Below are 25,526 nucleotides of genomic sequence, written 5' to 3'. Positions count from 1 at the left end.
TTGCACTATTGCATTTCAAAAGATTCAGCTTTTACTTTGTTTGCTAATGTTTTCCATTTCTGGTTTGCGGTGAACTTTTTCAAGCTGTAATGAAGCTTATGCATAAATTCAACAAGTAAGACCTGTAGTCACACACTTTTCTGCTTCCTAGTGTTCGGTGGTTAATCTAAGCTTTACATCATTTCCTCTTTCCCACGCTGTCAAGATCATTGCAACATCACTGGTCTAGTCCAATCATCTTACTGGCTGTACCTTAAATCTCATAGCTCATTGGTCATTCTCCCTTGCAGACGCCTTCTTGCCACCCGCCTTCTCCTCATCCCCGCCTCTCCCGTGTTATTCAGGCTCCATCCAAGCCTTAATCCTCACCTCCACCACCAAGGTTTAGATTCCAGGGGGTCCTGCCCTAATTCCTATCACCACTGGGATTCCATTCTGCTGGGATGGGCGATCGGAATCTAATTGCCAAATAGCTTAATTGAATTATGTAACATGTAAATCATGTTCATGTTCTTTCTAATGATCTCTCCTACTAGCAATCAGCTAGTAGTTAAAGAGTGTTTGAAAAAAAAGATGTTGAAAATAGTTTGGAGGTGCACAAGAAGATGACCTTGAATGGGAAATCGACCCTTTGTTCACATTTGTAACGTCTGCTTCCACCTTACTCATTATTATCAGTGCAGCCCCTCTTCCTGGTAGTCAAGTAAGTGGATGAATGGCCATTGATGCACATAGGGAGAAACTACAATAATTATTTCCCCTCTCAAATCTCAAGTATACACACTACTACAATAAAAACGATGGTTAAAGGATATTATCAAAACTTTAGTACTAAAGAGAGGAATGCAATGCTTCACGGGCACAGACACATACGTAAAAATGAAAAACAGCTTGCCAAGTATAGAAGTTGAGATTTAATTTCACACTGTAAGCACAGAGCACAGCGTGCAGTAAAAGATGGCTTATTCTGTGAAGCCAAGGATGCATCAAAAACAGGCAGTTTATTTAAATGTGACAGTAACAAACTAGTTATAAACGGTTATGGAGGGCAGTAATAAACCTGCCTTCCATGTTTAAAACATGTAGAAACTGTGCTTAATGGTAAATAAGTACCAACAATGTGACTAAGATCTGTACATCCAGCATCTTTTCTTTTCTAGAGCACCAAATACTGCTGTCAAAAGCGCTGGTGCGCTAGTATTTGACCCACTCAGTTAACATGTTTGTGCGTTTGTAGGAAGGATTATTGTTACAGTATAACAAATAATCAACAATAGTGAAAATCTGATACAGAAAGGTATTAAAATAAATGGAGTAACTTAAGTGTTTTATGTGAGATTATAAAAAAATAACTAGTGAAATTAGCTTGAATGACTATTCTTGTTAGAATGGATTAATTTTAAACCACGTGGTGAATTGCAGCCCCGACTTTGGCAAAGACTAACAAACTTTTCAGGACTTTGATTGTTTTGACCTGACAGGCTTGAACCCTTCATCGCCTCTCCTGGCTTGAAATCTAAACTCACCTCCCGTTATGGCACCTAAACTATACCCTTCCTCACCCTGCCACTCCCTCTTCATCAGTCCTGGCCACCTGCACTGCTCATCTTCATCCACTCCCTTCATGAGAACACCCCACCTCTTCCAGTCTCCTGCACTTTTCCCACCGTCTGCCTCAATCTGACTCATAAACACACTCATCGACACAAACACACACACACACACACAGCTACACTCATCTACAAACGCACACACAGAACAGAGCGGCAGGTTCTCTCTAATGACGTCCTCGGAGTATAATTAGTCTGGCCAATTAACAGCAGTAACGATGCTTGCATTCATTATGTCAAATTACAATGTGCTGACAGAGTGTCAACTCAGCTACGTTCACCTGCTGAGGGAATCTGCACGCGTGTGTATGTGAATGTGTGTTTTGCTAGTTTATTAAATCCTACTTCATCATTCCAGAGATGAAAAATGTCCAGCTCATTTTTTCATTGCATTCACGTGCACACACTTATACACACACACTCTTTCAATTAATACACTTGAAGCAGATCTATTATTCTGTTGCCTGTTGTCGTGGTAATGCTCCAGTGACCAGGAATAAGGCCTGTGAAACCAGTTGGATCGGTACATTGCTTTATTAAATCACGGATATTGATTTTATGTGTATGTGTGTATGTGCACAGTGTTATTAAATACTATATATTATGATGAGTGAGATGGGACAGTGGCCCAAGATTTTACACACGCTCATTAACATAACACTGCTGCATATGAGAGAGGGGTTGGACAACAAAGACCGGAGGTGGATTCATCTTAATTAGCATCTCGGACCTCTGGAGGTAAAATCGCTCTGGTGGGAACCACAACAACACACAAACACATGGGTGGAAAACATTCATATTTGCTAGTGAAAGTGTGAAATTAAAATTGTGCTTAGGACGAGTCTATGGGCATTATTAAAATTATTTACTTAATTAATGCAATTATGGCCTGGAGACTGGGCTTTCACATGGTGATACTTCATTGTACATTACTGCATTCTTATTACAGAAACATGAATGCAGTTATAGTGGAAATCCCTGGACCTACGTAGTAAACTGCTGGGCAGAAAATTAACTTATATTTCTATGACAAAGTATAGAATAAACTATTTTATATACATCTATCCATTCTCTTCTGCTTATCCTTGTCAGGGTCGCGGGGGTGCTGGAGCCTATCCAAGCTACCGTAGGGTGAGAGGCAGAGTACATCCTGGGCAGGCCCACAGGCCGACGCAGGGCTGGTGTAGGATGGAAAAAAGCGCACCAGATAGGAAATAAAAACTTACCAACTCTTAAAACTTAAACCCTCTGGTGACCATTAAAATTTAGAGTCTGTTTAGACTCCTATCACCATATAGATGTTATGAATCTTAGTACAGTTTATAGGCTAAGTGGCATGAAGATTAAACTAATTGTCTAAGAGGAGTTTGGGAGCACACATACAGACATGGAGCTGCTATGATCATTAGAGAATGATGATGATACTTCAAAAACCTAAATGGGCAATACATAGAATTTTTAGTTCACTTTAAAATATTTAGATTATTGAAACTTGTTAACAGAACAGGAAGAATGAATAGCTTTGACATTATATCAATGATCTTATGTATTATGTTGCAGAGATGGCTACAGAAGTTAGCATGCTAATCAACTAGCCTGGTCTGTACCATAGTGTAACATTAATTTGTATCTCAAAATTAAACAGTGAGTCAAAGCTTGAAAGAAGAAGTATGCCTGCTCAAAGACTGTATTTCTATATGGTTGTGGCCTTTAGTCAGTCAGACTTAGGTATAAGCACTGAGTGAAACAGTGAATGCATTGGGATATGGCTGCTGGAGAGCAGGAGTAATGGAAGGGTTGCCAGCCAAGGGATTTTTTTTCTTAGCCTACTTATTGCAGGACTTATGCTTCCTCATGCAATGTCTTGCAACTTTTTATCTGACACCAATGACCTGGTCCAGATTGCATAGCTTGTCCAGCAGGTCATCATGGAGGTTGGACTTTGAATGAATTCTGAGTTGTAGCAGTTCCTGCTAGTCATGAAATACTGTATCCGCTAGCCACTAAAATCCACAGAAAGTCAGGCTGATAGTACGTTCCAGTTGAAGCTGGAAGTCAGAATTCATGAGTTTATCGAGAATATCAGAGCAGTCCCACCAACCCCAACATAACAATCTAAGACTGACTGCAGTGCACCTGCATATTAGTAAAACTGTAAAACTGTCCTTTGCTTTTCTTTATTCCATCATTGGGCCTGAAGCAGGATAATTTGCCATGCTTCTGAAAAAATTCATTCAAAAAAGCATTTAGTGCGTCGACCCGGCCTCCAAACCTTCCCACATCCCAATCCAATCAAGCACCTGTCTCTGTGGCAATCACCACAGCACCACAGCCAGTGGTCTTGTGCCCCTCCTCTGACAGGCCAGAGCCTTTCTGGTGGCACGAGGGGACCTACACAATACTAGGCAGGTGGTTTTAATGTGGTAGATCAGCATACACTTGATCCTAGTGAAGGACAGAGACCTGAGTGGACCTATGATAGGCAATTAGCTCGTGAAGCAACACAGACGTGCGCACAAAGGCCCTGGCAAATACACAAACACAACTCCACACACACATGCACACACACCACAAGAGGCAGAGCTGGCTTGCTCTCTTGATAGGCAATTAACTTACTGCAGACACCTCATCAGCATGTGAACAAAAATCCCCTTTTAATCGGACACACAAACACGCATACGCACTTCTTCGCAGCTTTGCATATGCGGCGTTCATTGCAGCATTGACATGCAGTGCGAGAGGGAGAATCTGTTCCCATTGCTGGCGCCTTAGCATTGCTAAATTTCAAATGCACATGCACAAAGAATACACACACACACACACACACACATATATATATGCACTCATCGGTGGGATCAGGGGGCAGATGATTCCTCAGGAGTCCTGCTGAGTTAAGTAATCACACTCGAGTGTTTAATAACTAACGAGAACCTGATGATGCTCTTTAATTAACACAACGCTAATTGAAGAGGGCTGGCGAATCACAGCTCTCAGTCCTGTCTGCTTTTTGAATAATTAGTGAGCAAAGGATTGTCTCCAGCTGTAGGTTAGTCAGAGGCAGCTGATGTGCACCATGGATATTTATGAGAGGACGTCATTATTGCCTAAAAACGACAGCGTGATGGAGGTGTTTTTGTTGAGATTGAAGGGCTCAGAATAAGCTTGGAAGTACTTACGCCCTTACTGCACATTCAAGTCTGTTTTCACGTGATGATTACCATTAAAACATCCTTAGTTCACTGGAATTAGGAATGCTTTCCTACTCCGACAAATTGCCTGCTGTGAAACAGGCCACCTGTATCTCATGGTGGTCATGAATGTACTAAAAGCAACTGGACATCGGACTCAACCTGTCACTTTAATGAAAATAACGCCCCTGATGGCTATGGGTCCAGAGCTGATGTCCACACCGCACATTTCAGTGGATTAAAAGATGGTCAGAATAGATAGTGTAAAGAAAGTGTAAAAACTGACCTTATTTGCAGTTGTATCTTGTAGCTTTTGGATGGTTAGCTATGGCTGCAGTCATTTTTCAGTTCCAGATTGGGCACTGTGCTTGTTGAAAGGGTCAGCAAACCTGACCACATGTTTGAAAGAAAAGCCAAGTCAAAATATTGAATATCAGTTGCAATATTCTTCTCATTGGTCAGAAACAATAAAACACAGCTAGTTGTTTAGCTACGAGCTGGTCCACAAACAGTAGGCTACTCTTGTGTTTTCTTATCCATCCATCCGTTTCCTACCCTTCTAATGCAAATGTGATGCATGAGTTGCAATTGTGAAAAACAGATTCAAATTCAACCTGTTTTTCGAAGACGTCAACTGCTTAACACCACGTAACAAGAGGAGAGCCTTCCCAATCCTTTGTTCAACACAGGTTTTCATGTTTCACAGGCTACATGTGGAACATAAAAACAGCCATAATTCACGATTTACTGTGAAAGTACAAAGATTTAGGGAAGAGTTTGCGTAAGAAGCTGATCTCTGAGCTTGTTGGGCACCAAAACTTTGCCCAATCCTTCTTGTGTCGGCCTGAGAAGACGTTGTAGTTCCATTAGTTTGTCTCCAATAAATTAGGGCGAGAAGTTTGGAGAAGTTTCATGCGGCTGAAAGATGGGGATAGGAGAAAACATGGCAGCATGAAGGAGAGGATTACTGTTTTGTTAATGAGGATTATCATACAAACCGGTGAAAGGCAACTAAGCTGAGCTGCATCGTCATCAAACCGATTTAGTTTTCGGCTCCTATTTAGAAGGATTACGAGACAATGTTATTGTAATTACAATTGTTTAAGCAATGAGACCAGCTTTATAGATATTCTAGTCTGTTGTTATTTTACATTGCATGGCTAATATAGTGGCAAGTGTTTGTGTGTTCGGTTTACTAATCACGCTATTATGTTTTATATATCTAGCTGACTTAATTTGGTTAATTTTGCAATGCTAACAATGTTACAAAAACACAAACATCCTTACAGCGTTCCTGATTATTCACTTTAGCAAGAAAAAGATTACCCTGAGAAATTTCCTCCATCTCTCCCCCTTCCTGTAGAAAGCTGCTTCTGTCTGTTTATAGGTTTCACGTGGGAAAAGGACAATGGTTTAAATAGAGGGGGGATTTCAAGAGATAATTAAGGAGAAACGAACAGGGAAACTATTGAAGGAGGAATGGAAGAAGGATTGGGAGCAGAGAGGATAACGGAGGAGCGGAAGCTACCTTTGTTGTGTCTCAAACAAGTGGATCAACTCAACTGCTTCTGAAACACCATGAATATGTATTATATCAGGTTATTCATCCAGCACCATTGTTTCCTCTTCAAATTATATCCCAGCAAAAGAACACTGAGGGAAGACAAAAGAAAATTGGTGGAAATAAAAATGTAACAAAACAAAAAAGAGACAGAGCGGTTGTTTTTATGTCCACGCAGGTTCTTTTGTGGCATTAGAGCACTCTTCAGAGATGACTCGCTTTTATCCCTCCCAATAATGCTGTCTTTTGATGGTAGAAGTCTAATTAACATCTATTTGAATAATCTGATTATTCATAAAAAATGTTGGCGAGAAAGCAGAAATATATAGCTTAAATATCTTTTGTCACCATTCACTAATATACCAAAGGTAATATGTGGAATACTTAACTTAAAACCTCATTTGAACACAGAGGTAAAGCTAATTAAAGTGTTTGTTACTGGCTGGGGTTCCTACATTTAAATTTAATGTGAAGACAGGGCCGTAATGCATCTCAGCCCTCACATTCCCTTATGCAGTCTTATTTATTAAAATATATTGTATTAAAAAAAAGTTTTACGCTTTTTAAGATCATACTTAAAAATACTTAGTAAAACGTTAACATTAAACCTTTGCTGTTGCTATTGTGAGTATGTTAGCATGCTTACATTGGTTTAATAGTGTAACAGAGCTGCTTTGCAGCATGCTTTGGTGTTTTAGAGCAGCGGTCCCCAACCTTTTTTTGCGCCACGGACCGGTTTATGCCCGACAATATTTTCACGGACCGGCCTTGAAGGTGTCGCGGATAAATACAACAAAATAAAACAAGTACCGGTACCGAAAAAAAGAAGATTTATTCATAACACATGTGAAAAGACCCAGGAAAACCGAGTTAACGATAAAAACGATAACAAAATAACACTGAAAACCGATAAAACCCCTGAAAACCATATATTTCACACCTGAGCCTCAACTCTCGCGGCCCGGTACCAAACGACTCACGGACCGGCACCGGTCCGAGGCCCGGGGGTTGGGGACCGCTGTTTTAGAGGATTAATAAACGAAAGCTGAAGAAATGTGTTTACATCTGGGACTCTGTACTGCTAGCCTTATGATTTTTCCTCATACATATAGTTAACTAACACAGTGAATACACAAATAATTTTCAATAAAGAGAAAAGTGAAGAAAAACATCTAGTTTGTCTGAGGAGGGAAAAAATGAGTGGCATTTACTTAAAAAGAGAGCGATTTAAGATTTTTACTGCCATTTTTCATAATTTGTTACTGGTTAGCAAGGCTGTTAGCATTAGCTGTGCTGTTAGCATAGAAAAATACACAGGTCAGCCTTTTTTTGACTTGCTCTTTAATTTGAGACTGCAAACATCTGAGCTTATTGTGGTTTGGCAGACATGCGACCGCTAACCATGTGACATTTACTTGCTTGCCATTTTGAATGATCACTGTGACAATGCAGGATCAAATGAATAAACCAGTCACATACAGGGTTACAGACTGGCCTGATTGTGATTTCTTTGCAGCTGATTCTTTAAAAATGGGCATTTCTTCTTATATTCAGATTGCGGTGAATTAATTTGCAAGAACATTTTAGCAAAGGGAATACAGCCAAAAGCTAAGATAATATTAAGCTTATGTTTTTCTGTCAGGACGAGCATCAAATCTAAAAATAGATGCAAAATTATAAGGTACATCTCAGACAGCGATGTCATAAAGCTGCTTGACTATCAATTAGAATGTGCATCTAACCTTTAAATTACTGCCAGCTGAGAGGCTAGCAGCTTTTTGTCTAATTGTTGTGCATGTGCATTGATAAAACACTGGTCTTTGACGGTAAAAACAAGGAAGACCAGAGCACAAGGCAGGATGTCTCTGGTCGCTTTTTACTGCTCTGAGGTCAGTTACTTCGTGTGGAAACACAGCTAGCTTTAGCAAGTAGACGAGCTTCAGTGATTTAGCATCGTAATAGATGAGTTTCTGCTTGCTAACCAGCTTGGCTAACATGTGTAATGCAGAGAAGAGCGTGACCACTGTTGAGTTGTACACTGACAAAAAGACTTTTTCACGTAGAGCATGAAAAAGTTAACTCCTTTACTAACTTAGCAAGGAAAGCTGTAACTATGATGGAGAAGGTAAGGCAGTTCTGACCATGTCCGGTCAGGCAAGTTGATTAGGTGCAGGCCTGCATTTCTAAGCTCATGACAAACATTTTTTCACAGTTATGTGGTCTTCACAGGACAGCCACAACAAACATATGATTTATAGAATATGATGCTGTAAATTAAACAGAATACAAAGAACTTAGAATGAGCTCCATCTTAATAATAATAATAAATAATTTTAATAAGGTAGATATTTATTTAACTAAAAAAGTCTATTATTTTGCTATTTTACAGTTCAGCCACAGAGGAGTGCCAGAAAGTGAAGATCCATGTGATCGACTTTATCTTGTTAAATCGGTAAATAGTGAAGGAACACTGATTAATTACATTGTTTTGGTGGTGGTGCTCTGCTTGCCTTTCTGTAAAAGTCACGGCACGCCACTGATATCAAGGTATGTTAAAACTTGGAATATGAGCTATTTTCTCCCTCAACCCTGTACAAAGTAGTAAACAAACACAAAACGATAACTAGCACGATAAAATATTTAGTTTTAAATATTGATTTATGTTAAAAATGTTTTCAATATGCACAAAAAAGAACAGAGACTAAAGAAAGGGACTGCCTTTACCAAATCAAACAGTGAACATGGGAAACACACACAGATATTCACACTACACAAGCAGAAACACAATAATGTAGGTAGCACTCACCTGGAGGGAACAGAGGAACAAGGGGCTAATTAGTGATGATGAGAAGTTAATTTAGTCAGACACCTTAGGTAATAGTCTCCCCCCTCCTGCCTTCGGCTCCCTCTTTCTCACCTTCTCTCTCCCTAAGTTGTTCCCCACTCTGCATCGTGGTTTTTGCTCTCCACCCAACCAATTTTCATGTTCAGACAAGGTGTCAAATGTTCTGTTGTGTGCTTTTGTATCCCTTTAATATGCTTCTCTCTCTCACTTGCACTCCAGGAAACACACATAACCGTGCGTATTCCTTAGAGATCGGAGAGGCTGCAAAGCAGGTGAGATTGTCAAGTGGACTAAGTGGGAAATTGCATTATTTTCTGCTTTGACATCGCTGAATTGTATTGTGATGTGTGTGTGTGTGAGAGAGAGAGAGAGCGGGGAGATGGATCCCGAGCTAAATGTTTGCTAGCAGGTGAGCCTGTTGTTGACAGATGGTGTTTGTGAGAGAAGCTCGCTCCCTGCAGAGTCTCACCCCAGGAAAACGCTCATGCTAACGCAGACAGGCCCACGGTACGAACACACAGATACAGTCACACACACGTACTGTACTTGTACATACGTAGAGGAGTAGCACACCGTCACAGGGTCTGAGTGGATTATAACCTGTTCAATTTGTGTTGTTCACAACCAGTTCACAACACACCAGGTGAGACAGACCACAGAGGGAAAGAGATACCAAGACAATGAAGAGAGGAAAATATAACCAAGGAGATTTATTAACACCATCCTGTTTATAAAAGACAGCTGCCTTTTGCATACAACACTGTGCAAAAGTCTTGAGTCTCCACTCATTTTTTCACTTTTTCTTGAGAAAATGAGAAATGGGTGCAGCGTTTTATTAAAACTTACAAACATACATAGAAATACAGTAAACAAGAAAAAAACAGAGCTTGCACGATTAGTGAAACTCAATATTGAGTATGAGCAACTTTATTCTATGCAAAAGCGACCGCTCTGTCACTTTTTTGTAATTAAATTAGTCTTCAGGAATCGTTCTCCAGGCTTCCTGAAGGACTTTCAAAGCTCTTCTTTGGATGTTGGCTGCCTTGATTCTGTTCTCCATCAAGATGATCCCACACTGAGGTCCAGGCTCTGGGGAGGCTGTGTGTGTTGTTGTTTCTAACCCTGCCACTTCTTCTTTTGCCCTGCACTTGTTCAGTTTCCTTGGATTTTTAAGAACACAGCATCAAGCTATGCTAAGTATTCAGGTAACAGGTCCTTACTGGCATAAAATCTGTGAATGCAAATAGGAAGGAAAGGTGTTTTCATGACAGGCTGCTAGTAAAGTTAGGCAAAGTGCCTAAAGATAAAAGATAAAATCAGATTTCTTGCTAAATTTGTTAAGTGTTGACACAAAACAACCAAACTCAAATAATCCACTGGGTTTGCTACACTTTTGCCTGATGAAAATCGTGGGAACCTGTGTGGGACGAAGACAAAAAGCAAAAAGTAGTTTTTAAATAAGAATAACTTCAAACTCTTTTGCACTTGGTAAAGCTGAACGGTATTCCCTCTATTAACACTTTCACTGATTCATTTTGTAATAATTCATCAGGTCAAGCGATTCAAACTGCAACCCACGCCCGACCCTCCGCATTTATAATCCCAAACTGGGCCCCGAAAATAGAAACCAGGCAAACAAACGACAGAGTGAAACGCACAATCGTGCCAAAAGCCAAAATCCACCAACCGGTGACACCATTTTCCTCCCTGGCCGCCCAACCCCACGTAGACAGCAGCCATTTTGTGCCTTTGAGATCAGATTAGTAGTCTGGTGGCGACGCTTCCCATCAGCAGGTCCACTGGAGCGTGGTTACTGTGGAGGAGTCACTATTAGAGCTAATGGCAGACTAAACAGCTTTTAAGTCAGGCCTGTTGTGTGTAATGAGACTTTAAGTGTGATGACAAGAGGAGCAAGAGGAAGGAAGAGCACGGCTACGCTGACAACAAGACGTTAAAACGACCACTCACGCGCTCCTTCAGAGCTATACGCGTGTGATGAATAAGCAAAGCAAAACAGACACGAGAGGAAGTAACTGAACTGTAAGGAAATGACATAAACTTGGATCTGAGAGGGGTCAAATCACAGAGCATGAGAAAGCAGATAGAGAGAGACAGCCAGTCAAAGCATTAGAAAGAGATGAGAGATACAGGGAGGGGAGGGGGAGCGAGTGAGAGCTCCTGTAATTAGTCAGTTAATTACATCTGGATGGTGATCTGCTCGGGGGGATGGATGTTGTTTGAGCTGTGTGTGTGTGTGTGTGTCAGTGTGTGTGAGTGTGCGCCTATCCTTGGCGGCTGTGTACACTCCAGAAAGCGTTTACTGAAATGGGAGCTAATTCTCGCTGTCTGAGGCCATTACGGTATTAATTTAATTTGGTTTAGCTGTCGCTAGCTCATTAACACATCTAATTAATTCATTGACATCAGAATTAAGTTGTTTCACTGAAACTGACACCTCTCTCTCTTATAAGAGAGAGTGGGAGGAGAGGGAGCGACAGATTGAACGAGAAACGGAGATAGGAGAGGAGATTGGGGGGGAGGTGGGGGGAGCGCTGATGGATTGAATCATATCTACAAGAAAAATGCTATTAATAAATTTTGCTGGCCGCCGTGAGTAGTGTCAATCTGTTATGTAGGGAATAAGGATGAGGAATGACGGGTGACACAGAGGTGCAGATAATGCTTGTTAAAGGAAAGAGAAACAAGATAGAAACTGCAGTCATTCGAGAGTTGGTACTTATTCTGTGACGCATCAGAATTTACGGTACATAAATGAAAAGATTAAAAGCGATGTGACATTTTGGGGGATATTTTAACTCTTAGAACACAAAGTAAGCCATCTGATTGATTCAGTCTTCTGGCACCTCTTTGAATAGGAGTTGTTCAGTTTAGACTCAAAACCTGCTCGTGGTAGGTGAAACAAACTGTTTCCTTCCACTTAAAAGCGACAGACCCCATCCATCCACCCCAACATCACAAAGTGAAGTTTGCAATTTCATTTCATGTAGCCATTTGTGTGTGTGTGTGTGTTTTTTTTATTTTTTTTTTTTACCAGTAACCTGAATAAACCATCATATCCAAAAATTGTGACTATTTAGCCACTTTAAAAACACTTGCATGTGGGAGATGAGCCAAAAATCCTAAAGGGGACCTGCTATACTTCCCTTATCTTCATGAATGTACCTGCATACAGGATCTGTTGCTGTATAAGAAGCTAAATGTGAGCCAAATGCTCAGGCTTCACCTTGCTCTTCTTCCAGGGTTATTTCTACTTTCATGACAACTTTTCTCACAGAGGTTTTCTACCTCAGTCAGCATTTGCTGCACTTGTGACAGTGACATAGATAAAAAAAAGCTTTCATACATGGCTTATGATTGAAAAACGAATCTGTCCCTCATGTCACAAAAACAAGCATAACACCCACCACACAGCCGTCCTTCTGGGACTGTTGTTGTGCTGATGTTCAGGCTGTGAACTCTCAATGTTCTGATCTGATTTGGGCTCGAACATAAACAGATTTGAGAAGCTGTCTCTCTCAAACCAGAAAGAGAAATTGTGTTATTTGGGAGGTTTACCATAACTGCTCAGTAGGCAGTGAAAAGGATGGATGTATGTAGCTATTATGATGCCACCCACTGGTTTGTGAAATCCCATTTTGAAGCCTTGAAATGAGTCTTTCCACTGTCACCATCTTGGTGTTTTGAAAGCGAGGAAGGAGTGGATCTGGCGGTGAACATGCAAGCTCATTGGCTAAACACTTGTCAATCAAAAGTCATCAGCCATTCAGCCTAGCCTAGATAATCCTCCTTTTTGACACTGAAATGTAGAAATTGGGCTTAATGTTAGCAGAGGTTGGCGGATAGATCCAAATATCGATGGCATCGATACCAACGCGGATATTAATATCGGATGGATTCTCAGCATGCAGCCCACTAAATTGTGTTGAATACCAAATTTGGGGAAATAATCTCAAATACACACTATGAAAAATGTCACTGTTGACTGATTCTGTTGACTTCTATTTATTTATTTACTTATTTATAGCCTAGAGCAGACCTTCCCAAAGTGTGGGGCCCGCCCCCTAGGGGGCGCGCAGAGCCATTGCGGGGGGGGCGCGGCATGAAAAGGGGGGAAAAAAACCCAACGCTTGGACACTGCTAGCACGGGGCTCCCACACAAACGCAAAGCAGGAGATGAAGCATCGCTGAATATGTTTCCAAACCAACTTCATTCTAAGCCAAAGACTAGAAAATATGGTGAAGCATATCTTCCCCTTGGCTTCACCTGCACAAGTGCCAAGGTAGGTCTCCCTGCAGAACTGGTTTTCCCTTCATCGGGAGCACGCGCTGTGCTCTTCAAATCACGGACAAACAGTATCCCACATTCTTGATTTTTAGTTCACAAACACTTGTTGTAATAACTAACTACTCCTGACATTTTGGACATGTTAGCTCTTTATGCAGTAAAGTTACAGCAGGAGACAAATAATATCAGGCTGATCCTGCCACGATTTGTTCCCTCGGTTCAAATCACGGACTAACAGTATCCCACAGCTGTTTATGTTTTTAAACCCATTTTGCACAGAGAGGCATTTTTTGAAAAATGTATTGATAGTAATGTTGAATATTATTACACAGGAAAAGAACAACTACACGTAAAATAATTACACCGTGACGCCTCTGCCTTTCTAAACGGAGGGACAGTAACTGCTTGTGTATATGTAAGCGTGTAAAACCTGGAGATGGAGACAAAATACTGTTAATGTCTCTATCTGCCATTCTGCAATTCATCTCATGTAAACAATAACGTGGCGCACAGCGTGACGTGAAAAAGGCACATACCTTTGAGGTTGCGTGAAGAACTCCGTATTCCTCATCCACACATAAACCCAAAAAAGGAGTTTTAAAAAAACTCCGTTTTCGGTGATTACAAACGCCGTTTACGTGTTGACGAAACAGCTGCGTTTTCAAAATCACCCGTGTAGGTGCGGACGCAGCGTAAAAGAGTTAGTAGTTTATTTTATTACTACCTGTAATTTATTGCAGATTACTTGTATTTGCTTAATTGTTTACTAAATGTTTGAGGTGTGAAATAAACCGCAGTGGAGCAAAATATGGGTGTGTGTGGTTGGAGGATGTGTTTGTGCGTGCGTGCGCGCGCGCGCGCGCGCGGGGGGGGGGGGGGGGGCGGGGCGAATATTTTTCTTGTAAAACAAAGGGGGGCCCAGCAAAAAAAGTTTGGGAACCACTGGCCTAGAGCACAACAGAAGTTGGACCAAAGCACTTTAAAGAGAGACGCATTACATTACAGTCTCAGAAACAACAACAAAAAACAACCAAACAAAACCCAGTTACAAAATACATGTAAAGTTGAAAAGTGTGTTTTATTTTGTTAACACAAAGCTGATTTCAAACTCTGAATCATGCAAAGCTACTCTAATGGAATGTCAGAATGAAAATGTGACGTTGAAAATAAGCACTGTGGGTCTTCTTTAACTAATTTATAGATTATTACAGGGTGAACTCCCATATAAAAACCAACACGTGGTGACACATGATTCAAGTATGACACGGTACAAATCGCCCCACGTCAGAATACTGGCCAGTTAATTAGAGTTTAGGAGGAGGATTACTTCGGTGGTACCTGGCATGAGTGAGTAGTTAGAGGTGGGACACCTTTGGAAGTGGCACGCAGTGTGAACCTGGCTAGACGTAGGGATTATTTGGATGTAACACACAGTGGGTTTCTTGTTAGAGGGGGGCGTCGTCACAGTCTGTCTCTGTGGTAAATTTGATTAAGGCTGGCAGGAGGAGGTGGTCCAACCGTGAACAGGTGCCCCTCACAGCTGAGTCAGGTTCAACCCTTGGTCTCCCTCTCCTTCTCTCTGACATTGTACTTCCTGCTCCTTCCTGCTCTTTGTTCGCTCCCTGTCTGTCCGTGTAATCTCTCTCCATTTCCCCCTCCGTCTCTACTGGCCGCCGCCGTCCCTCTGCTTCATCTGTCTCTGTTTATCTTGTAATCAGCTGTGGGAATGGAGGCCTCGTAACTCTCAGGACCTCCACCTTGAAACGCTTCTCCATCCTTCGCCCATCTTCTCTGCAGCGTGACTTTCACTGACCTTGACAAACCCCGCTAGTCATCTCCCTCCTCCTGATTGTTGAGTCCCTGCTTCCTATCCTTTCACCACCCCCCTCAGCACAGTGCACCTGTTTGGATCAATCCAGAAAAACCTGGACCGCTCAATCAAATCTTCAGTATAAACACTGATTTTATATTTAAAGTACTTTATCTATTATTACCAATCACTAAGTTTTTTATTATTTTTTATTGAAGTTTAGTTTATTAGTAGCAGTTTTGGACAATACAGGATCAAACCATGAAGGAGATCAAGCCAGGATCAATGCATCAAGTCTGACAAGTCAAAAAATTGGTCACATGATTGACAGGTTTTAACAAGCCAACGATTTGGTCAGATTACCAGCAGCATACTATAGTTTAACTAAAAGCAACTGGCCAGTTCAGTCCGTATATCCTTTAACCAAGTAGTTTTTAGTGAATAAACTTACTCAAGTGAAAAACACAATGCAACTTATGCCACCACAACCTCTCCATCCTAATAACAGGATCTCTAAATTGGGATGTTTATTTCCCCCTGGATAGTTTTCGTGACAAAGCACAGGAAAAGACAGCCATAGATGCAGATCAGGAACAATCAGACATATATTTCCAATCTTTGTTAACTAAACTTTACTGTGTGCTAAAACGAGGTCTACAAAATATAGTTTATTGAACAGTTTCTGATGCATAAAATGAAAAACCTGTGAACAACAGACTATTTTGCTCCAAATCCTGTCAGCTGTGAGGGGGGGAGTCCCCACTCAGCACAGCCACAAACGCCTGGGAAGTCAGCCAGCAAAATCTGCCGCTTGGTGATGCTGGTGACTTTTCTGTCTCTGGCCTGCGACAATAGAAAGGCCATGCTCACTGCACTGGCTGTCACAATGGTGATCCCCACCTGCGCAAGGTTAGAAGTTGAAAGGTGCACAACCGGCCAAAACGACGCAAAAGCAGATCTGTGGAAATTTAAAAACTATATGAAGCATAAAAAAGTAAAAAACTGAAAAGTTAGCAGATTTTGCATAATCAATGAAGCTACAGAAATAACTCGAACCTAGGTACAGCTGCAGAAACCGTACATATGTTCCTGGTTATCAAAGAACCGATTTTTCTGCACCAAGATAACAAACAGACAAATCATTTCACCAAGCTTAAAAATGAAATTGTTATCAGTCTTCAAGCTAAGCTGTAAAAATGTATTGGCCAATCTTTCGGAGTATGTGCAAATAATAATAATGATAACTCATTTTTTAAATAACAGACTTAAAGTTAAAATGGAGCAGCGTGAAAAACAACAGAGGTTTCCCTTCTGCTGGCACTGTGGGAGAGTACAGAACAGAGGATCATGCTGTGAACAACTAAAAACAGATGTACCCTTCTTACATGTAATCTGCTCTAGAGGTGCGGCTCTCTCCCCAATCGAGAGCCAAACATTTTAAGTCGCTACAGCGTTGACGTAGCTGCTCATTAGCGCGGGCGGTGCAAACAGCGAAAGCACAATGAGAATTCAGTGCGATTATGTGGCCACACGGCGAGCCACGACACTGATCACATATAAACTTTGTGGATACAGGGTCAATTTTTACAATACGGGATCATTAGTGTCCATCCGTTTCAATAGAAAACCGAAAATAAAGTTTGAGCGCACTGAAATGATCCTTTGAGAAAGTCTCAGTCTGTCTCTTTCACACAGTATCACACAGCTATTCCCTGAGGTGAGAGAAAGTGATCGACAGAGAGAGAAACCTCACCTCTTTAGTACCAGAGAGCTACATCACCAGCTGCAGCAATTAACCCCTTCTTCCTCTGGGGAACCATTAGAAGGTAGAATAGCCTTTAAAATTGCATATGGCGGCAATTAGGGCAGAGAAAGTGATGAAATGATTTGGCTTAGACTTTTTCTGTATAGATTTTTTTTTAGGAAATGGCCCTTTTTATAGCACCATAAATTGGAATTAAAAGAGTAAAGTGCTTTGGCTTCTCGTCTCCTCGCTGGTCAAATCTTTGCTCTCTGCTCTCTCCTCCACTTTTCTTTGCTTCTCGTTCTTCCTCCTAACTCATTTTTTACTCCTCTTTTCACCTCTTACCGGTTCTCCTCCTTTACATTTCTTGTTTCCTTATTCTCTCCTATCCCCTCCTCTTCTTCTATTTCCTCTTCCTCTACTTTTTGCTGTCCTTCCTCTCCTTTCTTACTGTGCCCTTTTTCCTTTCCTCTTCACTCCCACATCTCCTTTATTCATCACATTTTCTTTTTTACTTGTTCATTGTTCCACTTTTCCAGCATCACCTCTTCTTCCCAAATGTCCTCATTTGCTTTCCTCCTCCTCATCACTTCCCTTACGTTTTTGTCTCTTCTTCTCCAAGTGTCAATTTTCCGCACTTCCTTTTTTACCTATCCCATTTCCTCCCTTCACTTTCTCCTTCTTCCTTTCCTTAATCCCTCTATATCTTCAATCTGTCCTCATCTCCTCTCCTCTGCTTCTTCCTCCTGCTTTCGTTTTTCTCCTCTCCTCCTCCACAATAACAGAAGGAGATGGCTTAAGCATCTGTGTCATCAGTGCAGATTAATGTTCTAATAATATTCACAGATGTCATTTCACAATTCTCCGTTTGTTTATTTTCACCCTCGGAGCTCACCCGCTCTCCGCAGTTTTCTCCTCCTTTTCTTTCTCCTGTCAATAAATCACACGACTAATCACGGGCTCACCACAGACTTCAAAGCATCCACTTAAGACTGCCTGTCTCACTCGAGTGTGACACTCACACACGCCTTTCCGGCAGTGTTTTTGAATCATTCTTAATCGGGATAATTACACATGAGAGGAACTAAATGAGCGGAGAGTCGAGTAAAAAGGGGGCAGGACGTGAAAGCTGATAGAAGAAACGGGGAGGGAAGACGGCAAAGTGCTTCCTGACACATTCATTTATTTGCTTATTATTTTGCTGCTGTAGTTGTTTGTTTACTCATTAAGGATAATCCAATTAAAACACTTAAGAGCAGCTTAAGAAGAAGTGCACACACGCATGCACTCAAAAACACATCTCAGAGTGGCCCCAGTCTTGGAGAGAGGACAGGTTGTGCTGGGGTCTGTAAAGCCTGCAGTTTCCACCCCTTCCTGCTTCTACAAACAGCGCTTCAGGACAGTGTGCCAGGGGCTTGGGGCGCCGAGACCATAACATGCCTCCATGGCGGCTCCATATTGGCTCTGGAGCTGGTCAGTCGCCTGCCCGCCTGCGTCCCCCCGCAGCGCTATCCTGTTGTGTGTTGGCTGACTGGTCCCCCAGTGCACATATGCCCACTTACACTGTGTTCTTCTCTAATTAGCTGCTCTTGTCTACACAGACGCTCAGGCTTTGTTAAAACATTGCTATGCCTTTCCTGGCATGTTCTTGTCTTGTAAAGATGGATCCTCCTCACATCATCAGACGATGCAGCGCGGGCATTAATTTCGGCCTCGTGCGTCGCAGACCGCACTAATAAAGACGGCGCTCATGGCTCATTTTACACCAAACAAGCAGTAATAATGGGAAGGGCAGGGAGCGCACGTTACCTCATTTCTGCCACTTTTCAACGAGTCATTTGTTTAAAAAAGCAACGCTTCTTTTCGTCCAGTCAGATTTCATTGCTCCCTGACCAAATCAACTGCAGTCTCCTTTGTTAATGCTCATGACAAAAGGGGGAGAGGGAGCGAAAGAGGATGTGAGTCAGTATACTTTAGTTTGATCATTAATTATTACTCTCTGGTTCCTCTGAGAAGAGAAGCTGATGACAGCTAATTAAGGGTGAAGTGATGTATATGCTCTCTCCCCACACCCCCCACCCTCCTTTCCCTCCCTGTCCACCTGCCAAATCATATGCTGGTGCTATGGATGGTAAATATACATATTCAATGGGAAGCACCTGCATCTTTATGTTCTCTGGATGTTTCACTGATCTTTCAGCAGAGGTACTCCTGAGTATGGAGGGCTTTCTAAGTTAGAGGGAAATTGTGCATTGTCATATGTGTTGTTTTAAATGGATATATGCATTAAGATTATTCTATAGTTTCCTTCTTGTTAACCATAACCACAGAAGAAACGACAGTAAACAACCCAACCAGGACCTCTGCAGCTCACGGCTCTTTACTTTTTAAAAAAGTTTGTGACAGAAATCTGTCAATCTACTCAAATCAAAAATAAATCAATTTTTCTCACAGGTTACGGTCATGTTCTAAAGTCGCCAGGCAAACAACATTACTGTGTCCTGACATTTATTTTATGTATGTTGATAGCTGTGAAATATTGAAATGTCTGAAATGTCTGAAATGTTTCCTTTGCAATGTATTTTTTTAAGTAGAATTTTGAATTGCGCTTGAAATAAGTCAGCTTTGTGTTGATAATTGGAATAAACCTTTATAGCTTTATACTTGCATGTTGATAAATATTTAAGTGACTTACAGTAATACCAAAATCAATAAATTCATATATATAGACAGAAAGCTTTTTGGATTTATTTACCAGCCACTAAATATGTTGGATTAAATGAAGACTTGAGATGCTTTGTTTGTCGTTGATACTCTTGTGAGCTGCTTATGTTATTTTGCTTTATTCTTTTATATTTATATGTTCACACCCCTTTAGATTCCTAAGCCTGTTCCAAGATTCCTGAAGGCAGAATACAGGTTGAGAGACTTTTAACTCCCACCAAGGTGAAAGATTCTCATTGGTGGAGCATTACCAGAGGAGAGCCATTGTTTCTATGAAATGTTTTTGACTCTCTGGTGGAAGCTTGTATGTCAAACATGGGGTGTTTTAGATTAAGCATGACAACGCTTAAAGGCATTTTTAACGCATTTATTTGACTGGACAGTTTGGAGTAAACGGAAAAGCAGGGAAAGAGTGGAAGGAATGACATCCAGGAAAGGGTCTGGGGCAGACTCAGACCCAGACCCCTGCTCACAATAAACTTCACAATCACAGCTATAATTGGCAACTGAGTAAAAGCGTTTTATGTTATTTTATGTTTATTTGATAAGGAAATTGCAATATTCTGTTTTGTTAGTGGCATATTATTGACATCACATAATTAGTGAAACCATAATTAATATTTCTATTCTTATATTTCAAGAGTAGTGAGCAGTCTGACAGTGTATATATCTAGGTCTCTTTTGTGCATGTGTACAGAATAAATTGCATTTGGTATATAGATTACATAGCAATGTCCCAACTGTTATTCATCGGTATTTCATTCACTAACATGCACAGACCACAGGGATGTGGCTGATTGTAAGTAGTGGCGTTCCATCAGGGCAAGCAAAGCAAGCAGTGCTTGCCCAGTGAAATCTAAAAATAGACATCAACATGCCAAATTTAAAGCAATCTCCTTTCATCTTAAACATTTTTTGTGTCATGAAGCCTCTCTCCTCTTATCATCCATCCTTTCATTTATTGCCAGTTTGTGGCTACAGCTGGTTCTTGTCTTTGGAAGCAGAATCAGCTCTGCTTGTCTCAGATTCCACTGAAATCTGCAGCATCTCTCATTTTGTGTCCGTGTCCTATTAACAAAGGACTGAGTTTGCTAAGCTGAGAGGCTTGTTTAAAAGCTTTCTTTTGATAGTTTCTGGTCTTTCATGGGAGCTTGATGCTAGACAAGCTGTCAATGGCTCTGCTTTCACTGCTCTGAGATCAGTTACCATTTGAACTTTGTGTGAAATCAAAACTAGCATTACCAAGTAAACGAGCCCTCTCTGATTTATTATTGTAACAGATATGTTTCCTCTTACTGATGACCTTGGCTAATATATATGATTGAGAGTAGTCTGAAGAAGTTTTTATTAACTTCTTTAGCATATTAATAAAAAAGCCTTAATCTAGGATGGAGGATGTCAGCTGTTGCCATGTCCAATTTAATAAAACAGGCAAGTTGAACAGCTGCAGTCTCAACCAGCACATTTTTAGCATCCATGAGAAATCACTTTGTTAATCAAAAGTTTAATCAGCTATTTTGCTAATACACCACATTCATTTTTCATTAATATTTTTATTATCTTTGACAGTTAATCATGATAAACAACACTCAAGCCGTTTAATTCAACTGAGATAAACTTTTGTGGATAAACTGCTGATCTAGCTACAAAAAAAGTATTTTAATTGAATTTTTAAAAATAAAGGCCTAGCCTTGTTTTTTCTATGTGCATTAAAATATTTAGTGTGATGAGGTGCTTTACGAAAGGAGTGATTCCACAAAATTCCCACCGCAGGAAGATAGAAAACAAGCTTGCCAAATCCCTGAAACAATATGGTATAACCAGATTTTTATATCTCATTTAATGAGAACAGACTTAACATTGAGACAGTGCGAGAAGGAGAAGTTGGGGTGGAAGTGGGTTGCAAAATGGGATTCGGAGGAAGCTCCAGCTTTAAGCAGGATAATTTGCTCGAGAGGACCAACTCAGTAGATCATACATCAGATTTGCCAATAGAACGTGGAGAATGGTATCATGGTACCAGTACCTATCTGTGAACACGTAACGCGTCTGACATACACTGAGGTGGCAGCTATATTAGTCGAGCTGTTTTAAATTTTGAGTGTGATGTTGATTCGACTACATGGATATCAAGAAAAACAGCAACAAGTATTAAATCTGTGGGAAAACAGAGCTGATTCTTTGTCAGTTCACTTGGCATGGAGCAAACTAAACTAGTAATCTTGGAGAAGTGAGATCACTGTTTGGTTTTTGTTGTATAGTTGCCTCATAGTTTGTCTTCTGTGTCGATTCAGCGGCACACGGATCCACAGAGAATTGACCAGTGGATAGATCATCATGTCACCCGTGCTTTCCTTCCTCTTCCCTCTAACAGTGATGATGATGTCTTTATGACACATCCCTGTGCAGGAAGGGGGAGAACAGGCAGGGAGCCAAGTAGAGGCTGTGGAAAAAGCGAGGTGGAGTGAGGTGGTATTTTTAAGGTTTTGCAAATGGACAATTGTGGCACATGGCCACAGTTGGTTGATGGCTACGGCAGGCCCAGCTGGACAAACCACCTGAAGACTATGTTATAATTTGGAGCAAAGGTAAACATATATTAGCTTGATCATTCTGAAGAAAATAGATGAGCGGATACCTAAATGATGAAACAGGTCAACATTTTGTTTTAGGTGTATGTTTTTGCACCCGTTTCTAATGCTCAACCCTCCCCCCTCCTGCCCATGCCCCGCTCACCAAAACCTTTCTCTCTTAAATTTGTGGTGACTCCAGCAATAGTAACACCAGTGGAGGAAATCATTTGTGCCTCAAGGCGAGTCATTACAGAAGCAGAGTGTGAGATTGCAGTGACAAAACTCTGTCTCTGGCCTCACGACCAGCCAGAGACCAGCATGCTTCTCCACACTCATTACTCCTCTCCTCTCCTCCTTTCTATATATTTTCCTCCCCTCCTTTCCGGTTTCATTATGTTCAACACGGTTCCCCTTTTTACTGCCCTTTCCTTTGCAGTGGTCACGGTCGTTAGTATTATTTTTCTCTACACTTTAAAAAAAAACCTTAGTTGTCATATATCATATGTATTTTTATTTATTCATACTGTTGTCTCACAGCTATATTAGCATCAATGTATAAAATAAAATTATGTGTAAAAATATTTTATTTTCTGTCATTTAGAAAATGAATCAGGAGTTTGATATTTCCAAAGTTTAAAATACTGACTCACTAAGACTTGAGTCATCTTTGCAGTGTTTAAATGCACAGATGTCAAACTAAGACTAATGGCTCAATATCTTTGGTTGTGGTGAGATGAGAGGCCTTCATTTCATCACAGCAAACTTGAATATGTCTGTGACACATGTATCTTATTACGATGCAACTAGATTTCATTTGGAATATTTTCTTTCTATAATCTTTCCTAGGTTTCCTAGATTACAGTAATGTGTAAAAAAAAAACCCCCAAAACATTTAAATGCCTTTAAGGAGGCATCTGATTGGTCCCAAATCCTTAAAAAAACCACCCTAAAAACCTACAGCCCGACATAAAGAACTATCTTCAGTGACGAGAAGAACAAGGAGTCCTGCAACAGATGGCATGGCCCCCACAGAGCCCTCATCTGAACAACATGGAGTCAGTCTGGGATTACATGAAAAGACAGTGAGGCAGCTGTGGCAGCTTCTCTGCAAGCATACCTGGCTTAGAAACCAACACACACACACACACACACACACACACACACACACACACACACACAAGAACTGATGCTGTTTTAAAGCAAACGGTGGTCACACCATATATTATTTTTTTTTACTGCACACGGTGTTTAAAAAAAAATCTGTTTATAACGTTGCCTCACCTTTGCATTTCTATACAGAGTCAATCATCAAAAAGAGTCTAGAAAGCAATCAGTGTTAATGCTGCTGTGTTATCTTAACTTTGTATTCTTTCCAGTGAAACATGATCCAAAAAAGGGAAAAAAGGGCAAAAACAGAAACTTGTCTTCATGTGTTTGACGGCTGTTTTTGCCCTCGCTGACCAGAAGGTGTCAGCTCTGTGTTGGGTAGCGGTCCACAGCTACACACACGCACGCACGCAAACACATACACGTGCAACTCTGCGCACTATGGCCCACTGATGTCCAGCTGCTCCTGTCAACGCTGTGCTACAGCGTGTAATTCACCCTCACACACAACGACAGCTGAGACCTGACAGGAGTCCAGCCCCACCCCCTAACCCCAAAACACACACACACACACACAGACACACACACATGGTGCATAGACATAAAAGTAGGGATATCCAGGAGTTAGAAGAGATGGGTGGAAATGAAGAAGAAGCAAAGAGAAGCAGCAAAAAAAAGTGAAAGTAGGTGGAGAGGAAGTCAGAGACTGGACGTGGCGAGAGAGAGAGAGTTGTGGGTGACAGACGCACAGAGAGCCAGACAGACAAAGGGGGGGAAGGGGGACACTGTGTTTAAGTGGCCTAATCAAGGGACCTCCCCTTCAAAGGGAGAGCTGGTGTGTGTGTGTGTCAATGTGTGTGTTTGGGCAGGGAGGATGGGGGGGCTGCACATTGACAGACTGAGTCCAAGTTCCCCTGCAATTATCAACTTACCCATACCCTCCTCCTCCTCTTCTCCCCCTTCATCCCCTGAGAGACCCAAGCTGCTGTACCCATCAACAACTCATTCAGGCCTTAACAAAGCAGCACCACGCCTACCCACACACACACGCACCCGCACATACACACACATTTTACAACCGCACTGCCCAGTCGACTTTGGACATTAATTTGTACTTGAAAATGTTTAATAGGAAATTCTGATTTTTGTTCTGTGCATGTTTGAGGAGGTGTGTGTGTGTGGGGGGGGTTCTTCTTTAAAAAATGTCTATTTGTGGTCCTTTGCCATGCAAAAGACAAATTTAACATCGCCCGTGTGGCTGCTGCTTGGATTTACTGGACACGTTTAATGACTCAGAGAGAACGGGACCGGAAAAGAACATTTGGAAAACGCTTCACGACTTGATCTTGGAGCCTGGGCGGCTTTTTGAACATGAGTGCAGCGCCACTTTCGTCCTCGTTTTCAAACTGAAATCGAGGGTACGTGGCTTCTGTTCATTTGCTAATTCATGACAATAATTTCATAGTAATTTCCAATTGGCTGTAAAGGTCGTGTCAGCGCTCTCTGTTACAGGAACAAGCTGTTTTAATAGACTCTGACCGCCTGCAACAGAAGCTTTTTATGTGGTAACCCGTGCAGTATCCTGCCCCCTTTTACAGTGAGAACCTGGCTGTGTGTGTGGAGCACGGGAGGAAGTCGCTTTGTGCGTATGTGTGTGATGTAGGTGGCCGGCGTGTGCTGCTCCACGCGCTGAACATGCCCCGAGGCCAACATCTCACCTCCGGCACTCTTTTTATGGAGCGCTTGCTGGATTTGACCACACAAACAATGCGTGCATTTATGCCTGCTTCACTGTGTGTGTGTGTGTGTGTGTGTGTGTGTGTGTGTTTATTCTCTAAGCCTGCAGTAATAAGGTTGGCCGTGGTGCATCAGAGATAAGGCATTAGGCTGTTGACCTCTGGCCTCAGCCTCTGTTTAATGCGGAAAACCGTTCACTAACACCCAGGAGAGGCCATGTTAAGAGGTGCAAACTGCTTAATGAAATCAGCACGCCTGTGTGTGCGTGTGTGTGTTTGTGTGTGTGGTAATTGAGCCAGCATTATGAAGCAGCTGTATTTA

At 41.4% G+C, this 25,526-nt stretch overlaps 1 long non-coding RNA gene across 2 annotated transcripts in view; it reads right to left on the bottom strand.

Annotated features, from left to right (window-relative positions):
- LOC112847055 (uncharacterized) overlaps positions 1 to 9,450 on the bottom strand; it is a 38,047-nt gene extending 28,597 nt beyond the window's left edge. Inside the window, exons 1-2 of one of the 2 annotated variants that reach the window (XR_003220367.1) lie at positions 9,166 to 9,450; positions 5,085 to 5,187 (exon numbers count right to left, since the gene is read on the bottom strand). This is a non-coding gene — a long non-coding RNA (uncharacterized LOC112847055). The remainder of the gene's footprint in view (positions 1 to 5,084; positions 5,188 to 9,165) is intronic. The other variant, XR_003220366.1, reaches the window with a different exon arrangement.
- Between the last annotated feature and the right edge of the window lie 16,076 nt (positions 9,451 to 25,526).

The sequence above is a fragment of the Oreochromis niloticus genome, linkage group LG6 (assembly GCF_001858045.2).
Source record: "Oreochromis niloticus isolate F11D_XX linkage group LG6, O_niloticus_UMD_NMBU, whole genome shotgun sequence".
NCBI classification, from domain to species: Eukaryota; Metazoa; Chordata; class Actinopteri; order Cichliformes; family Cichlidae; genus Oreochromis; species Oreochromis niloticus.
Note: the sequence above shows the minus strand (reverse complement) of the source record. Positions and strands in the feature narration are given on the sequence as shown.